Here is a 16,103-nt window from a genome sequence, read left to right as displayed (position 1 = left end):
TAGAATGTGTATTTTTGGTTATGTTAGTATTTTTGCACAATTCGAGGCATCTTTTTTTGCTGTATTGCAGAGTTTATAGAATAGTTATTGCAGCAAAATAAAGTTACTTAACATCCAATATGCTTACTGTATTGACTGAGTGTATCACAGGACTGCAGTTATGATCCTTATTAGCTTTGAAGAAATGAGTCGCGAGTTGATTCAGCGTTTCTAATCATTTCACTGAACTGATCCAAATGATTTGACTCACTAAAATGAATCTCTCTGCCCAAGTCTGTCCTTCAAAAGGGAAGTAGGAAGGAATGAAATGATATATGTGTAATTATCAGAAACCATGAATCAGACTGAGACAGGAGTACAATTAAATCACACTTGTTTATTAAATAAAAATGGTAAATAGAAAAAGCATAGTCAAAGCATAGCCAGAGTCCATTAACCAGATAGAGTAGTCATCCAGGCCAGAATTCAATAACCAGATTGGGTAATCAGCCAGGCCAGAAGTCAGGGATCCAAGTAGAGCAACAGCAAGCAGGATAAGGAGCCAGAAGGGATGTCAGCAAGCCAGTCTTTAAACAGAACCACAGGAGATGGTTTCTTGTGATGTGACCAAGGCGAAGGCAGAGGTGAAGTGAGCTGGACAGCTTTAAGTAGGCAGGTCAGACCAGCATGATCAGGAACAGCTGGTAACTGGAGAGAGAGGAGAGCTGGCAATTAGCCGAAAGCTGAGCAGCCAGCCCAGAGAAGGAAGGGCTAAGCCAGCCCTGACAGTAATTTATGCTCCTAGAATGCCTGACGGTACTACTTCAATGTTGGACCCCTTTGTATGTGGCCAGGCTGTGTAAAAGACTTGCATGTGGTATCGCCACACTCAGGAGCAGAATGTATTTTGGGGGTGTAATTTTTGCTATGTACATGCTGTGTGTTATAAATATATAAATTGGCAACTTTGTGTAAATAAAATTGTTTTTTTAAAGACTTGTGGGAAAAAAAATGAACCATTGAAGTCATTATGCTTCAGAATATATGTTGGGGTTTTTGCTTTCCAAAATGGGGTCATTTTGTGGGTAATTCAATTCCCATGGTGCTCCAGGGCCTTCACAAGTATAATAGGTTGTTAGGAAATTCTGTGTAATTTATGCTCCTAGAATGCCTGACGGTACTCCCTGCATGTTGGACCTCTCTATGTGGCCAGGCTGTGTAAAAGTTTCATATATGTGGCATCGCCATACTTGGGAAGAGTAGCAAAATCAATTTTGGGGTGTAATTTGAAGTATGGATATTCTGTGTGTGAGAAATAACTTATGACAATTTTGTGTAAAAAAATGAATAGAGAAAAAAAAAAAAAAAAAAAAAAACTCACTATGCCTCTTACTAAATACCTTGGATTGTGTACTTTCCAAAAAGGAAATTTTCTGACATTTCAGGGCCTCAAGAGATGAGAGATAGGCTGTCAGTGCATCAGGTGTGATCAATTTCCAATGATCTGCACTGTAGACCAACTTTCACACAGACCAAATAACATACACTTATTTGGGTTATGTTTAGCAAAGATATGTAGCAGTATTTAGCCGGCCAGTGGATGCAAACCTAGAAGGAAGACCGGGTGAAGATGGAAGCATCTGTAAGAGCACACATGGCTTTGTTCTAAGGTATTTCATAATGTGCTAGCATGCAATGCATACTAGCACATTATGCCTCTACTTTGCAGGGTAAAAAAAAAAAAAATTGGCGTGGTTTACTTCCTCTAACATAGGCATTGCAAAAAAGAATGAATTTAGGTCACATTGGTCCACCGAACCAATTCATTATATGCCATACCATATTTCTCTGCTGTAATGGTCCAAAAATTAGAATGTGTTTTTCATGCATTTCATTGATAATACACTGTTGTCCTTGGAGTGACCCTATGATCGGGCGCTACAAAATTCAGCCCCTAAAAAGGACCCCCATGGAATTTGCAAATGTGTATATGCCCCCGCCCCCCCAAAAAAAAAAAAAAAAAAAAAAAAACAACATCTGTGTAGAGAAGTCCCTCATACTGTCAGTAAAATGTATTGCAATACAGCTCTCGGCAAGCGTGCAATACATGGGGTCAAATTGCATAAGCTCTATGAGAGGACAACAGGCTATACATACCGATTTAGGGTTTATGAGGCAAAAGAGTGAAGTGGAGCCCCGGGATGCCCAGACTACATGGGGAGCAGTGGCAAGATGATATGGGACTTGGCTTCACCCTTGTTTCTTAACTATTTAAAGTCCAAATTTTTCAAGGAGTTAGCGTGACTCAAAATGTGCTCCATAAAACAGTGGAGCAGAACGTTAAAGGGTTAAGGGGTACCATTTGTACATGGACAACTTTTACGTGAGCATGCCACGTAAATGGAAATGGACGCTTGATGTCGGAAAGCCCAATCGCCCTGGTGGAATGCGCCGTGACAGGAAAGGGAGGCGCCCGTCCCCTTATGACATAAGCCTGAACTACAATCTGTCTGATCCACAGAGAGATGGTGGCCAATGAGACCACCAGTCCCTTCTTCGGACCAGCACCGATACAAACAGCGAGTCCGAGAACCTCTGAAAAGAAGCCGTAGCAGACAGATACAACCGCAGAGCACGGACCATGTCCAAGGAATGCAAAGTCACCTCCTTGGGGTGTGGCGGCCAAGGACATAAGGCTGGAAGCAATGTTCTAATTTAGATGAAAGGCCAAAACCACCTTTGGAAGAAAAGGCGGACGCAGCACCCCCTTATCCTTGTGGAGGAGCAAGTAGGGAGACTTGCAAGACAAGGCCGCCAACTCAGAAACCCTCCTGGCAGATGTAATAGCCACTAGAAAGACTACTTTCTGAGAGAGTGTCAATAAGGGGATCTCCCTAATGTTTTCAAACAGTGGTTTCTGAAGCACCGAGAGCACCAGATTCAAATACCATGGAGGTAGCGGTGGTCGAACCAAAGGGGCCACATGTCGAATCCCCTGAACAAACTTACTCACCAATGAATGAGTCGCCAAGGGTTGCTGAAAAAGAAAGACAGCCAAAAGCAGATACCCTTAATGGTGCTTAATGCAAGTTTGCGATCCACTGCTCGCTGCAAAAACAGCAGGATCCTGGAAACTGAAAATGTACCGTATTTGCCGGCGTATAAGACGACTGGGCGTATAAGACGACCCCTATTTTTCCAGTGAAAAAACTTAGGTTTTGGGCTATACTCGCCAATTAAGACTACACCCTTCCGAGGCAACACCATTAAAAAAAAACTTCAGACTTACCGTATATACTCGAGTATAAGCCGAGATTTTCAGCCTCTTTTTTGAGGCTGAAAGTGCCCCCCTCGGCTTATACTCGAGTCATCGCTGTCTGCCCGCTCGATCAGCGTGTCGAGCAGACAGACAGCGGCCATTCTATAATTCAAAAGCCGCGCCTCCGGCTCCGCCTTCGCCTGTGATAGGCGGAACACTGAATTTCCCAGCAGCCTGTGTTCCGCCTATCACGGACATCGTATCATCCTCGTACTACGGACGAGGATGATACGATGTCCGTGATAGGCGGAACACAGGCTGCTGGGAAATTCAGTGTTCCGCCTATCACAGGCGAAGGCGGAGGCGCGGCTTTTGAATTTTACAATGGCCGCCGAGGCGCCGACGAAGAGGGCACGGGACGGAGGCAAGGCAAGGCAAGGCACGGCACGGGACGGGACGGAGGCAAGGCAAGGCACGACACGGGACGGAGGCAAGGCACGGCACGGGACGGAGGCAAGGAGGCAAGGCACGGGACGGAGGCAAGGAGGCAAGGCACGGGACGGAGGCTCGGGACAAAGGCTCGGGACACAGGTAGGCTGGACACACACACACGGATGGATGGATGGAGACACACACACACACACAGGGATGGATGGATACACACACACACAGGGATGGATGGATGGAGACACACACACACAGGGATGGATGGATGGAGACACACACACACAGGGATGGATGGATGGATGGATGGAGACACACACACACAGGGATGGATGGATGGATGGACACACACACACACAGGGATGGATGGACGGACACACAGGGATGGACGGACACACAGGGATGGACGGACACACACACAGGGATGGACAGGCATGTCTCACCCTCGGCTTATACACGAGTCAATAAGTTTGCCAGTTTTTTTGGGGGTAAATTGGGGGCCTCGGCTTATATTCGGGTCGGCCTATACTCGAGTATATACGGTAACATCAGATTTGATTTAAACACGGTTATTTTAATGAACCATCAGAAACAAAAACAAACAAAACATCAGACTTATCAGATTTGATTTAAACTCTGTAATTTTAATGAAAATGGTTGACTTTCTGGTACTTAAAATCCTTCAAAATCCTCTACATGTTCATCCTCTGACATAAGTTCATCAATGACATCTTGTGGTATATTCATAAGACAATCATATGGATCCAATTGCACATCAGATGGTGTGGCTTCAGCTTCCTCTTCATCTTGCCACAAGTCATTGTCCTCCATACCATCCAATGAATTTGATATGCCACACTTCTTGAAAGACTTGATGACTTTTTCTGCATCAATATCATTCCAGGCTTTTATGACAAAGGTGCACAAAACATCCAACTGTGGAGCACGCATGTTTCCTCCTTTTGTGAATGACTTTTTGCCGCTAACCATCCACTCATTCCATGGTTCTCGAATTCGATCTTTAAAGAGGAAGTAAACCCTGATGAGTTTACTTCCTCTTTCATTCCCTGCAAAGGCAAAGCATAATGGACTACTATGCATCGCATAGTAGCCCATTATGTGTCACTTACCTGACACAGGAGCCAGCGAAGTCGCGCTGCCCCTTGTAGTCCGCCGCATACATCTTGCTGGTGGCGTCACACAGCTCCGCCGCTGTAATTCGGCAGAGCCGCGATGACGTCACTCCCGCGCATGCGCACGGGAGCCGACACGCGCGGCAGATCCATTGTTGGAAATGCCGCGCTCAGTGCGCCTGCGCGCCGCTGTCTACGGCGCATGCGCCGTAGACAGCGGTGCCTGTCTTCAGGCAAATATCTCCTAAACCGTATAGGTTTAGGAGATATTTCTTGGACCTACAGGTAAGCCTTAATCTAGGCTTACCTGTAGGTCAAAGTGGTTTGTAAGGGTTTACAACCACTTTAAATGGCTTGTTTATGCACACATCCAGTGGCTGTACTAACGATGTCAATCCTCCAGGAATAACCGCTGCATCTGTGTTTATTCTTTTCAGCCTTTCCTTTGTGCTGGGAGTTAAATGAGCACTGAACATATCCCACACTAGTAGGCTACGTTCTCGACAAAGTCCACCTGGTCGTCTACTCCATACATTTTCAAGCCATAGCTTTATCCCTTCTTCATCCATCCAGCCTTTTTCATTCACATGTACAAATACTCCAACGGGGAACTTTATTTTCGGCATTGTTTTTCTTTTGAAAATAATCATGGGTCTTAGTTTGGCACCATCAGCTGTACATGCTAGTACCACAGTAAAACTGGACTTCTCATGTCCTGTTTTAATTAACACAGTTTTGGCACCTCTTGAATTGACGGTTTTATTTCCAACCATATCGAAATTCATAGGAGTTTCATCCATATTTCCAATCTGACTTAACGCATAGCCATGTTTCTTGCTCTGCTCTATTACATATCGATGGAAATTGCTTACTTTGCACAAAAACTACCTGCAGATCTCGATGGCAATTTTGGTCTTTTGCCTCAGTACCAAATCATGCCTTTCCAAGAACCTAGAACACCAGGATATAGTGGCCTTAAATCCTCTGGGTTAGATTTGGCCCACTGAAATGCAAAGATCCGTATGCTGCTTCATGTCACTACAAAACCATTGTGACGATGCTCATGCACCATGTCTGCTACATGCTTCTCGAGTTCTGGCCAATGTGGGGTGCCTCTTAATGCACACTTAGCCCTTGGCATACTCTTTAATGCCTCTTCCTTTGCTTTCCAGTCTCGGACCATCTTTTCCGTTACTCCATATTGTCTTGCAGCAGCGCAGTTATTTTTCTTGGCAAAGTTTACAACTTTGAGTTTGAAACTGGCTTAATGTTTCCTTCTCCTTGCTTGGGCCATGCTGGGGCTTTGTCTATCAGCCATTTCCCACTACAGGAAATCTAAAATCTGTCAGGTATTACACTATCACTTTTATGTAATCAAAAAGGAAGCTGGTGAACTGCAAGTCCCAGAGATACCACAATTGGTAACGTACCGGTAGGTAGCAACAATGACTCCTCTCCTCCAAAGCACCATAAATCATACCAGTATTTTATATGAAGGGGAGATCTGGAGCTGGATGTGCAGTACAGGATGTTGGCTACCAGTACACAAAGTACCGTATATGATGCTTTGTTACGATATGTACAGTAGAGCCAGGTACTCACAGTATATATGGTAATGCTTTGAAATATAACGTAACAGTAGCGCCAGGAAGACAGTATATGATGCTTTGTTGCTAGGTACAGTATGGTATATAATGCTTTGTTAGTAGGTACAGTACGGTATATATGATGCTTTGTCGGTTTTAGGTACAGTACGGTACAGTATATATGATGCTTTGTTGCCTTGTTAGTAGGTACGGTATATATGATGCTTTGTTAGTAGGTACAGTATGGTATATATGATGCTTTGTTAGTAGGTACAGTATGGTATACTGTACCATATACTGTATATGATGCTTTGTTAGTAGGTACAGTATTATGATGGTTACTGCAAGCTTGCCAAGTTGTCACTTCCTCACTGGTAAAAGGTTAGGTTACTGATAGGGCTTTTAAATCACAGGAAGAAGTGTACCATACAGTATACCGGTATTATTTTGTATATCCGAATACAGTGTGAATACTGAACCAATCACGGCAGGCAATGCATTTTACTATCTCTTGGATGGATGCAAAGCCTGCTCGGATTGGCAGAGGCTGCGACATCATCAGCCTGCGCCACTCCGACTCATGCCTGCTCGGATTGGAGAAACAACCTGCCAATCCGAGCAGGCTTAACAGGCTCTGCATCAGGAAAACAGTGCATCGCCCGCCAGGATTGGCTCAGCGGCGCACAGTGTATGGATACAGCGCACCAGGCGGCCTCTTCACTCGGTCCCGAAAACCGGACTGTTTATACTTCACTCTGGCGGCCTCTACCCCATTAACGGAGCAGGTACACATGCCTTGCAGCCTCTGCACCCGGCGTATAAGACGACCCCCGGTTTTTGGCTGTGTAATTCGGGTGTAAAAGGTCGTCTTATACGCCGGCAAATACGGTACATGGACGCCACCCCATCTCCTCACACATGGAGATGTAGGTCTTGCATGTAAGATGATAAATCTTCCAAGATGACTTCCGTGTCCTCAACATAGTGGATATTACCGAATCAGACAGACCTCAGTCCCTTAGCAACTGGCTTTCAACAGCCATGCCGTTAAAGCCAGCGACGGTAAAGCCAGATGAAGTATTGGACCTTGCGACAGAAGGTCCTCTCGCATCGGCAGTCGCCAAGGAACATCCACCATCATTCATACTATGTCGGCGTACCAAGAACATCGAGGCCAATCTGGGGCAATAGAGTTACCGGAATCCCCTCGAGCCTTTGCTCTGAAGCAGACGTGGTAGAAGTTTGCGTGGGGAAAAGCATAAAGCAGACAATGCCCCCATGGAGCCATCAACGTGTCCGCCCAGGGATCCTTTGACCTGGCCACCTCTGTACCTTCCGAATGAATGGAGACGCCAGGAGATCCTGACACCCCTGCAGCCTCTGTGACCATGTGGAGAGGCACCGCCTGAAGTTCCAGCCCGTTGATTGGCAGGCAGGATTCTTCCTGGGTCCACCGACCCTTGGCTGACTGTATGCTCCTACCACCCCCCCGGGTCAGGCTGGAGTCTGTCAGGTCACCGTCCAATGAAGAGAAAGAATGACTTCTAGAACCGAAGAGCCGGCAACCTCAGCCACCAGAGCAGGGAGTCCCCGACTAGCTGGCTCACTCGAATTTGACAATCCAGGGACAAACAGATTTCTCCCATCTTGACAGGATCTCCTTTTGCAAGACTCGAGTGTGAAATTGAGCATACGGTACCGCCTTGAAAGTGGCTACCATGAGACCCACGAGTCGCATTCAAAAATGCAGAGACATCCACCTGCGGGACACTAACAACTTTCCCTGTCTCAAATGGGAGATGTCCGGGGTCTGTTTAGACCCCCGACATATCACCAAATAATATTCCAAAATTGTAAAGAAAAAAAAAATGAAGGAAAAAAACCCACCGTCGACTGCCGCCCGCCACTGCCCCACCGACACCAACCACCCCCTTTCGCAAAAGAACTGTGAAATTTTTTTTTTGTACTCACCGTGAAATCCTTTTCTCTGTAGTTCACCGACTGACAGTTCTTAGGCCATCGGAATGTTACGTCACCTTCAGGAGAGGACTAGGCAGAACATGTTATAACAAAACCAGAACTTTCTAGTTTCGCCCAAGGGGCGGTCCCTTAGGCAACAACCCCCCATCCTGCCTCCTGCAGCTTCAGTAAGTCAAAAAACAGTATAACATAAAAAATAGGAGGGGAGGGTGCAGTGTCAGTCGGTGAACTACAGAGAAAAGGGATTTTATGGCGAGTACAAAAAAGGCAAACTTCTGCAGAAAAAAATCCACGGACGATAGGCCCGCAGTGCTCCTAGGTCCTTCTTCACTAGGCAGAAAAAAAACTGAAGCTGAAGGATGCAGGCTGGGGAGTTGTTACCTAAGGGACCGCCCCTTGGGCAGAACTAGAAAGTTCTCGTTTTGTTATGTTAACATGTTTTGCCTAGTCCTCTCCTGAAGGTGGCGTAACAACCTGATGGTCTAAGAAAGGAGCTGTCAGTCGGTGAACGTAAGAGAAAATAGATTTAAAAAATAAAACCCACCCTCCCATCATTTTTAATATAGTACAAAAATAATTTTTTTTTTTTTTTTTTTTTTTTTTTTACAAACACTGGTCCCAAAAAACCTTTTGAAAAAAATAAAATTGTAAAATAAAATAATCTGACACTGTCCACCATCCTGCATGTACTACCCATCACTGTACACTCCGCATCCCTGTGATTTGCAACATTGCTGTTCAGATCACATACGATGTCTTTGTGATGCGATTTCAATAGGGCTGTGGAAATTAAAGATTAATTCCTCGATTAATAATTTTTTGATCGCTTAAAATACTCACCTCTCCGCCGGCTTCCAGGTCTTCAGGGAGTTCCGTCGGAGATCCGGTGGCGTTGAGGACACCAACGTCACTGGACTCCTCTCCCCTTCCTCAAGTGCCTCCGTCTGCTAACGAAGGAAAGGGGGGAGGAGTCGGGTGGCATCAAAGTTATGATTGAATGTAACAGGGGAGGAGCTACACATGACGTCACCCGCTGCTGCCCTACGGAACCAACACGATTGTCGGCTTTACATGCTGTGTTTTTATCATCTTTATGTGAGTAGTTAGTGTTGGAACACAAAAATGTAATCTTATACTTAAGCGGTCAGCACTTAGATCTTTTCTTTCTACCCATGACCTGGCGTCCTTGCTGAAATCTAAGGAGACGTGAGAGCAGTTTATGGTCCGTGCTAACTCTTGATTAGGGCTGCAACTAACGATTATTTTCATAATCGATTAATAACCTTAAAAAAAAAAAAAAAAAAAAAAAAAAAAAGAAGAAGAAGAAGAAGTGGGTCAAATTAACGTTCATTTTCCACCACAGTGACAGGAACATTTGGAAAGAATGGAAAACTTCTTGGTCAAGGGAATTTTCAGACAGTGTATGTGGTTTTTGCTCAGAAATGAAGTGAAAATTTCAAAATTCCTTCAGCGAATGTACTAAGATTTTTCATCTGAATATTCACACCTGAAAATAGATCTGTGAGGCCAGCATAAGGCTTGGTACACACCTATGCAGTTTTTGCTTTTGATCTGTTTCTGCAGTGCCTTTTTGCTTTTTGTTTATTTTTTTGGGCAGATTAAAAAACACAAATTGCTGCAAAAACGCATTACATTCTTTTCTGCAGCTTCTCCATTGAAGTATATTGAACCAAAAAAGCACCGTTCTGCGTTAAAAGTCCCTGACCCTTTCAAAATATGCAGTGGTTGAAAAAAGCAGATATGAACGTGTCACATAGGAAACCATGTAAATGAACTGTAGTGCGTTTCTGCAAAAATCACCAACATATAGATGTGAACCAGGCCTAAGACGTTTAGTAACATAATGGGGTTAAAAAGACTAAAATTAGCCCTTTATAGTACAAAAAAAAAAAAAAAAAGAAGCAGATAATCACTACTGGAAGGGGTTCATTTTTTTACTGTACAATAGTGAAAATATTTACAGTAGTGATTATATTTTTGTACTATAAAAGGGCTCATTTTAGTTTTTTTTTAACCCCATTATGTTACTGGCCGATTAATCGATTATGAAAATAGTAATCAGTTAATTTCATAATCGATTAGTTGTCGATTAATCGATTATTGTTTCAGCCCTACTCTTGATACCGGCTTGCATGACCACCTGTTTGCACAGGAGTCTATGACATAAGGTGAGAGTGATTAGTTAGCCCGGAGGTGGAGGGATTGTCACGCTACTGTGGAGAAAAAAAAAAAAAATCAGTGCTACAGTTTGAATTTAATATTTGTGTGAACTGTAAAGTTAAGTCATGGATTGTGGAAACGAACTAGTGTCAGGTGATTGTATATAGTGTATAGCACATTTACCACTGACTAATGCAGCATTGCAATGCAAGGAGATAAGCAAAAAGTAGTTGGATCTGTATGTGCATTATCAGTAATCTAAATTAGTCGATAGATTAAAAAAAAAAAAAAAAAACAACGATTCATCTAACACGAAAAATTTAAATCAGTAACAAACTGTATGGCTGAAATTGCATCACATTCAGACCAAACACACACAGGACCCTTATTGGTCCACACCAGAATCGGCTCACATCGGTGAGCACACCTATGCAATCCAATTCAAGTCCAAAACTGTCAGTTTGCAGTGCGATATGCGAGCCGAAATGGGTGTCATTAACATTGCATGACACTCCCCAGCAGTTTGCATATGGCAGTGAACTGCCGTGCGAGTCAGATGCGATGTGGGAACCCGCAGTGGATTTGCAGGGTTTCCGAATTGCACTAGTGTGAACCGAGCCTTCGTGGGAGCAGTTAGGTGACATTTGTAGGCTGTATGCCTTGAGGCTCGGTTCACACTGGTGCGATGCAGGAACCCTGAGAATCCACTGCGGGTTCCCACATCGCATCCGACTCACAGCAGTTCACACTGCCATATGCGAACTGCTGGGGAGTGTCATACAATGTTAACACTCCCATTTCAGCTCGCATGTCACACTGCGAACTGACAGGACATGAATCGGGTCGCATAGATAACCCATGCGATTCTGGTGCGGACCAAAAAAGGGTCCTGTGCGAGCTTGGTCCGAATGTGGTGCGATATCAGCCATACTATCTGTATGGCTAAAATTGCACTGCATGGACATCACCTGGGATTTGCACTGCAGTGGGAATCACATGCGATCTCACACAGCGCACTGGTGTGAACTGGCCCCAAGCTCATTCAGCCTTACTGGTTGCAATTATAAAAAGTGAGAAATCCACCCCTCCCCCACATAACAAATCCGGGTGATGGAATGTTGCAACTGATCAGGTAACCTCACACACTGCACTAAAGCAATCATCAGATCACTGGATGTTCTACTCTGCCCAGCTCTGATTACATACATGTCCGTGTATATTCTGCTGGCTGTAAACTGTTGCACACAGGAGGATCACCCCCCATGATGAGAAACATCCAGTCAAAACACAGTAAAGGCAGCCAATCCTGGGAGAGCTGGAGGAGAGGCTGTGCACGAGATATGTAAATAACCTGTCACCTACAGCAAGGGGGAGGTTTTGACAAAGTTTGAGAGTTTGTGAAGATTTTTCACTGAACATTGCTCAGAGCTGGAGTAATCTGTGGCAAGACTGGGCTCAAATGATAGGAAATCTTATTCTCTACATTATGACATCAACAATCGGAGATGTCCATTTTTCCGGAGACACTCCTCAAAGGGGTAACGCACCGCCATGAGTTTCAGGAATTGGCAGCTGCGGTTTTCCCCACTCCTTTTAAATAAACGTATCAAAATAAGTTTGTTAACCACCTCAATACAGTGCACTTACACCCCCTTCCTGACCAGACCAATTTTCAGCGCTCTCAGTTTGAATGACAATTAGTCAGTGCATCTTTTTCCAAACAAATAGAGCTTTCTTTTAGTGGTAATCACTATTGGGTTTTTGATTTTTTGTGCTATAAATAAAACGTAAATTTTGTGAAAAAAAAAATTCCTTTTTCTTTGTTTCTGTCATAAATTTTTGCTAATTAGTAATTTTTCTTCATACATTTTGGCCAAAATTTATACTGCTACATATCTTTGGTAAAAATAACCCACATTAGTGTATATTATTTTGTCTTTGTGAAAGTAAGGCCCCTTTCACACATGCAGACAGTATGTCCGTATTTCATCCATCCGTTTGAGGATGAAATATAGACATACATGCATTCCTATGGGATAGCGGGTGTCTGCAGATGAACATCCGCAGACACCCGATATCGTCTGCCTCCGCTACTGTCCGATTCTGCAGACGGAGGAAAATCCTATTTTTCTATCCGTCTGCAAAGCAGATCGGATGAACACGGACAGACGGTCCGTGCTCATCCGATCCCCAAAGAGGAGAGCAGAGAACTGACAGGGCGGTCCATGCACAGTGTGCGGAGACCACCTCCTGTCCGCCGCCGGCTCAGCGGGGACAACGGAGTGATCCCCGCTGAGCGAGCGGATCATCACGGGGCGGATCATTACTGATCCGCCCCGTGTGAAAGGGACCTTATACAGTCTATAAACTATGGTGCCAATCACTGAAAATTGATCACATCTGATCAGGCCTTCAGTACATCAGGTGTATCTCATTTCTTGAGACACTAATGCAGACCATACATGGTCGAATTTCGAACAAATTTTCTTTTCAAAATCAGAAAATTTGTTTTTTTTTGTGATCCGGTGATGCCACCATTGATTTTCGAAATTCGGCCGACCAAGCCTTCAATTTCACCTCATGTTGCTACAGAAAAGAATTTTCTTGGCCGGGAATCTTCTTTTCTCTCCGTAAATTTTCTTTTCTTTCTCGCACGATTCTCCCATCATCGATTAGAAAATAGTTTGTTTTTCAAAAAATTTCCAACATGTCCGATTACTCAAATTTTATTTCCGCACGAAAATCGGCTGTTGCTACAGCCCACTAATGGTGCGAAAATCATATGAAAATTTTTAGATACGATTTTCGAAAGAAAATTCTTTCGAAATTCGAACCGTGTATGGCCGGCATAACAAGTCAGGAAAGTACAAATACCCCCCAAATGACCCCTTTTTACAAAGTAGACATTCCAAGGTATTAAGTAAGCAGCATGGTGAGTTTTTTTTAAGATGTCATTTTTTTCCCACAATTCTTTGCAAAATTAAGATTTTTTTTATTATTTTTACAAAATTTTCATATTATCAGGTTATTTCTCACACACAGCATATGTATACAACAAATTACACCCCAAAATACATTCTGCTACTCTTCCCAAGTATGGCGATACCACATGTGTGAGACTTACACAGCCTGGCCACATACAGAACACCAACATTGAAGTAGTACCTTCAGAGCAAAAATGACATCTCATTTCTCAACCACCCATTAGAGTTTTGAAGGCCCTGGAGTACCAGGACAATGGAATTTCCAATAAAATGACCCCATTTTGGAATGCAAACACCCCAACGTATAATCTGTGAGGCATAATGAATCTTTTGAACGGTTCCTTTTTTTCCCCCCAGAAGTTTTTTTTTTTTTTTTTTTACACAAAAAGTTGTCAATTTATAAGATATTTCTAACACATAGCGTGTACTGTATATAGAAAAAATTACACCCCAAAACACATTATGCTACTCCTCCCGAGTATGGCAATACCACATGTGTAGGACTTTTACACAGCCTGGTCACAGAGAGGCCGGGTGACAGGTACTCGGGTACTCTGATGGCCTGGTGACAGGTACTCTGATGGCCTGGTGACAGGTACTCTGATGGCCTGGTGACAGGTACTCTGATGGCCTGGTGACAGGTACTCTGATGGCCTGGTGACAGGTACTCTGATGGCCTGGTGACAGGTACTCTGATGGCCTGGTGACAGGTACTCTGATGGCCTGGTGACAGGTACTCTGATGGCCTGGTGACAGGTACTCTGAGTGGCAGGTACTATGAGGGGTGGCGACAGGTCCTCTTTATTGGGGGGGGGGGCAATCCGTGTGATTGGTGTACACTGTAAGCAGTAACGAGATGTTACCGCAATCTCCTCACACACGATCGGTGTGTGAGGAGGAGAACCTGGTAACATCTCGTTACCGCGGTTTGTTTACATTTTAGTGATCGGCTGTGAAAGGATCAAAGCCCATCACGTGGGTAAACAGCCGGCCAATGGCTGTTTACCAGAGTCGGTGACGAGCAGTGTTCCCGGGGAACACGCCACCACCAACGTGATCGTGCGCATGCGCTGTGCACAGTGGGGGTGTGATCATCTGTGATCACGTGGTAAACAGCCATAACCAATGGCTGTTCACCCCCTTCGGTGGCGAGCGGTGTCTCCGTGACACGCCGCCACCGAAGAAACAGGGATGCACACGCACTATCGCACGCATTCCCTGTTTAAACGGGAGGCCTTCATATGATGGCCTCTCGCCACTATAGGTGCGCAACCTGGCCGTTATCTGATGGCCGGCGGTCAGGAAGTAGTTAAGGAAACACCTTAGCCGTGCGGGCCGGCTTGTGGGACCCAAAAAGGGACCGCCACCTCTGTAGATGCCCCCGTCATATCCTCCATTTTTAGGGTATCCTGCACTGCTGTAATAAGCGCTCCTACAATCGCATTTTCCTGCACTGACCCGGACACAGAATCATCCTGACTGTCCCAACGGTCCTGGTCCGCATCCTCTGATACATCAGAGCAGGGGCCGCCTGTCACAGCGGGGCCCAGGTCTGAATCAGAGCTTTCCCCAGAAGACGTGGGGGGGGGGGGGCCCGCCCGCATGCCACTTCCATCCTGGCAATAAAGGACCGCCGACCGAGTGTCCATAGGCACAACAAGTGCAGGGAACCAGTTGCAATAACAGGGATGTCTGGGGAAGAAGAGCCAGCTTCTGACGCCATTCTGACCCACACTCGCCTGTTACACAAGTCACACAAAAAGTCCACCCTCCTAGCTGCCACAGACTGAGGGGCCTCCCACAGGACTCACCACCCTGACCCAGGTACTGCACTGTGCTGCTGCTGTCTGCTCTCCCGTGTCATCCACAAGGCGTCTGTGTGGAAAGCACACTGTTCTAGAAGCAAGCACCCAGCGCTAGAGTTAAAACAAGCTGAAGCTACTAGAAAATGGCTGCATCAGCAAAAATGTCTGAGGGCGCCAAGAAAATGCCCGAACTACTAGAACATAGCCGAAAGTCAAAAAATTGACTGTGGCTACAAAAAAAATGCCCGGAGCGTGTGGCGGCCTCCTCACATGCACAAACACCCCACCGTGGCCCAGAAACCAAAGAAGATGTCGGACGAGCGGACTCTCAACACCCAGCGCAGCCCCCTGCCAGGACCCAGAGCTGCCTCCCCCGGAGGACCCCTGGCCCGGTACATGCTCCGCATCCCCATGTGTCTATGGATCTATGGATCTATATTATCCAGCCTGTCACCCAGCCCGGCTGTTGATTGTAGATTACAGAAATCAAAAATGTAGAGAAAAAGAAAACAAACAATTCCCCAGGACCAATGGTCCCACCGGAAGCCAGGTCCTTCTACACTAGGCAGAAAAAAAAATTGAGCTGCTGGATGCAGTGAGGGGTTATAGCCAGTAGGAACTACCCCTGCGCGGTATTGTGCAAGTGTTGCTGTTTTGAACACTTTCTGTCTAGGCCTCTCCTAAAGGGGCGATAAAACCCTAAGATTAAGAGCTGATGTATCCATCAATGAACGATAGAGAAAAAAAGTTTT

The 16,103-nt window shown here is 45.1% G+C and overlaps 1 protein-coding gene across 2 annotated transcripts in view; it reads right to left on the bottom strand.

Moving 5' to 3' along the window:
* Window positions 1-16,103, bottom strand: part of PRPF19 (pre-mRNA processing factor 19) — a 563,471-nt gene that overhangs the window by 500,996 nt on the left and 46,372 nt on the right. The gene's annotated exons all lie outside the window — the stretch shown is intronic.

This window comes from Lithobates pipiens, unplaced genomic scaffold (assembly GCF_037356315.1).
Source record: "Lithobates pipiens isolate NorthernLeopardFrog02 unplaced genomic scaffold, aLitPip1_a1.2 Scaffold_25, whole genome shotgun sequence".
Classification (NCBI taxonomy): Eukaryota; Metazoa; Chordata; class Amphibia; order Anura; family Ranidae; genus Lithobates; species Lithobates pipiens.
The sequence above is the reverse complement of the archived record's forward strand: the minus strand, read 5'-3'. Positions and strand labels throughout refer to the sequence as shown.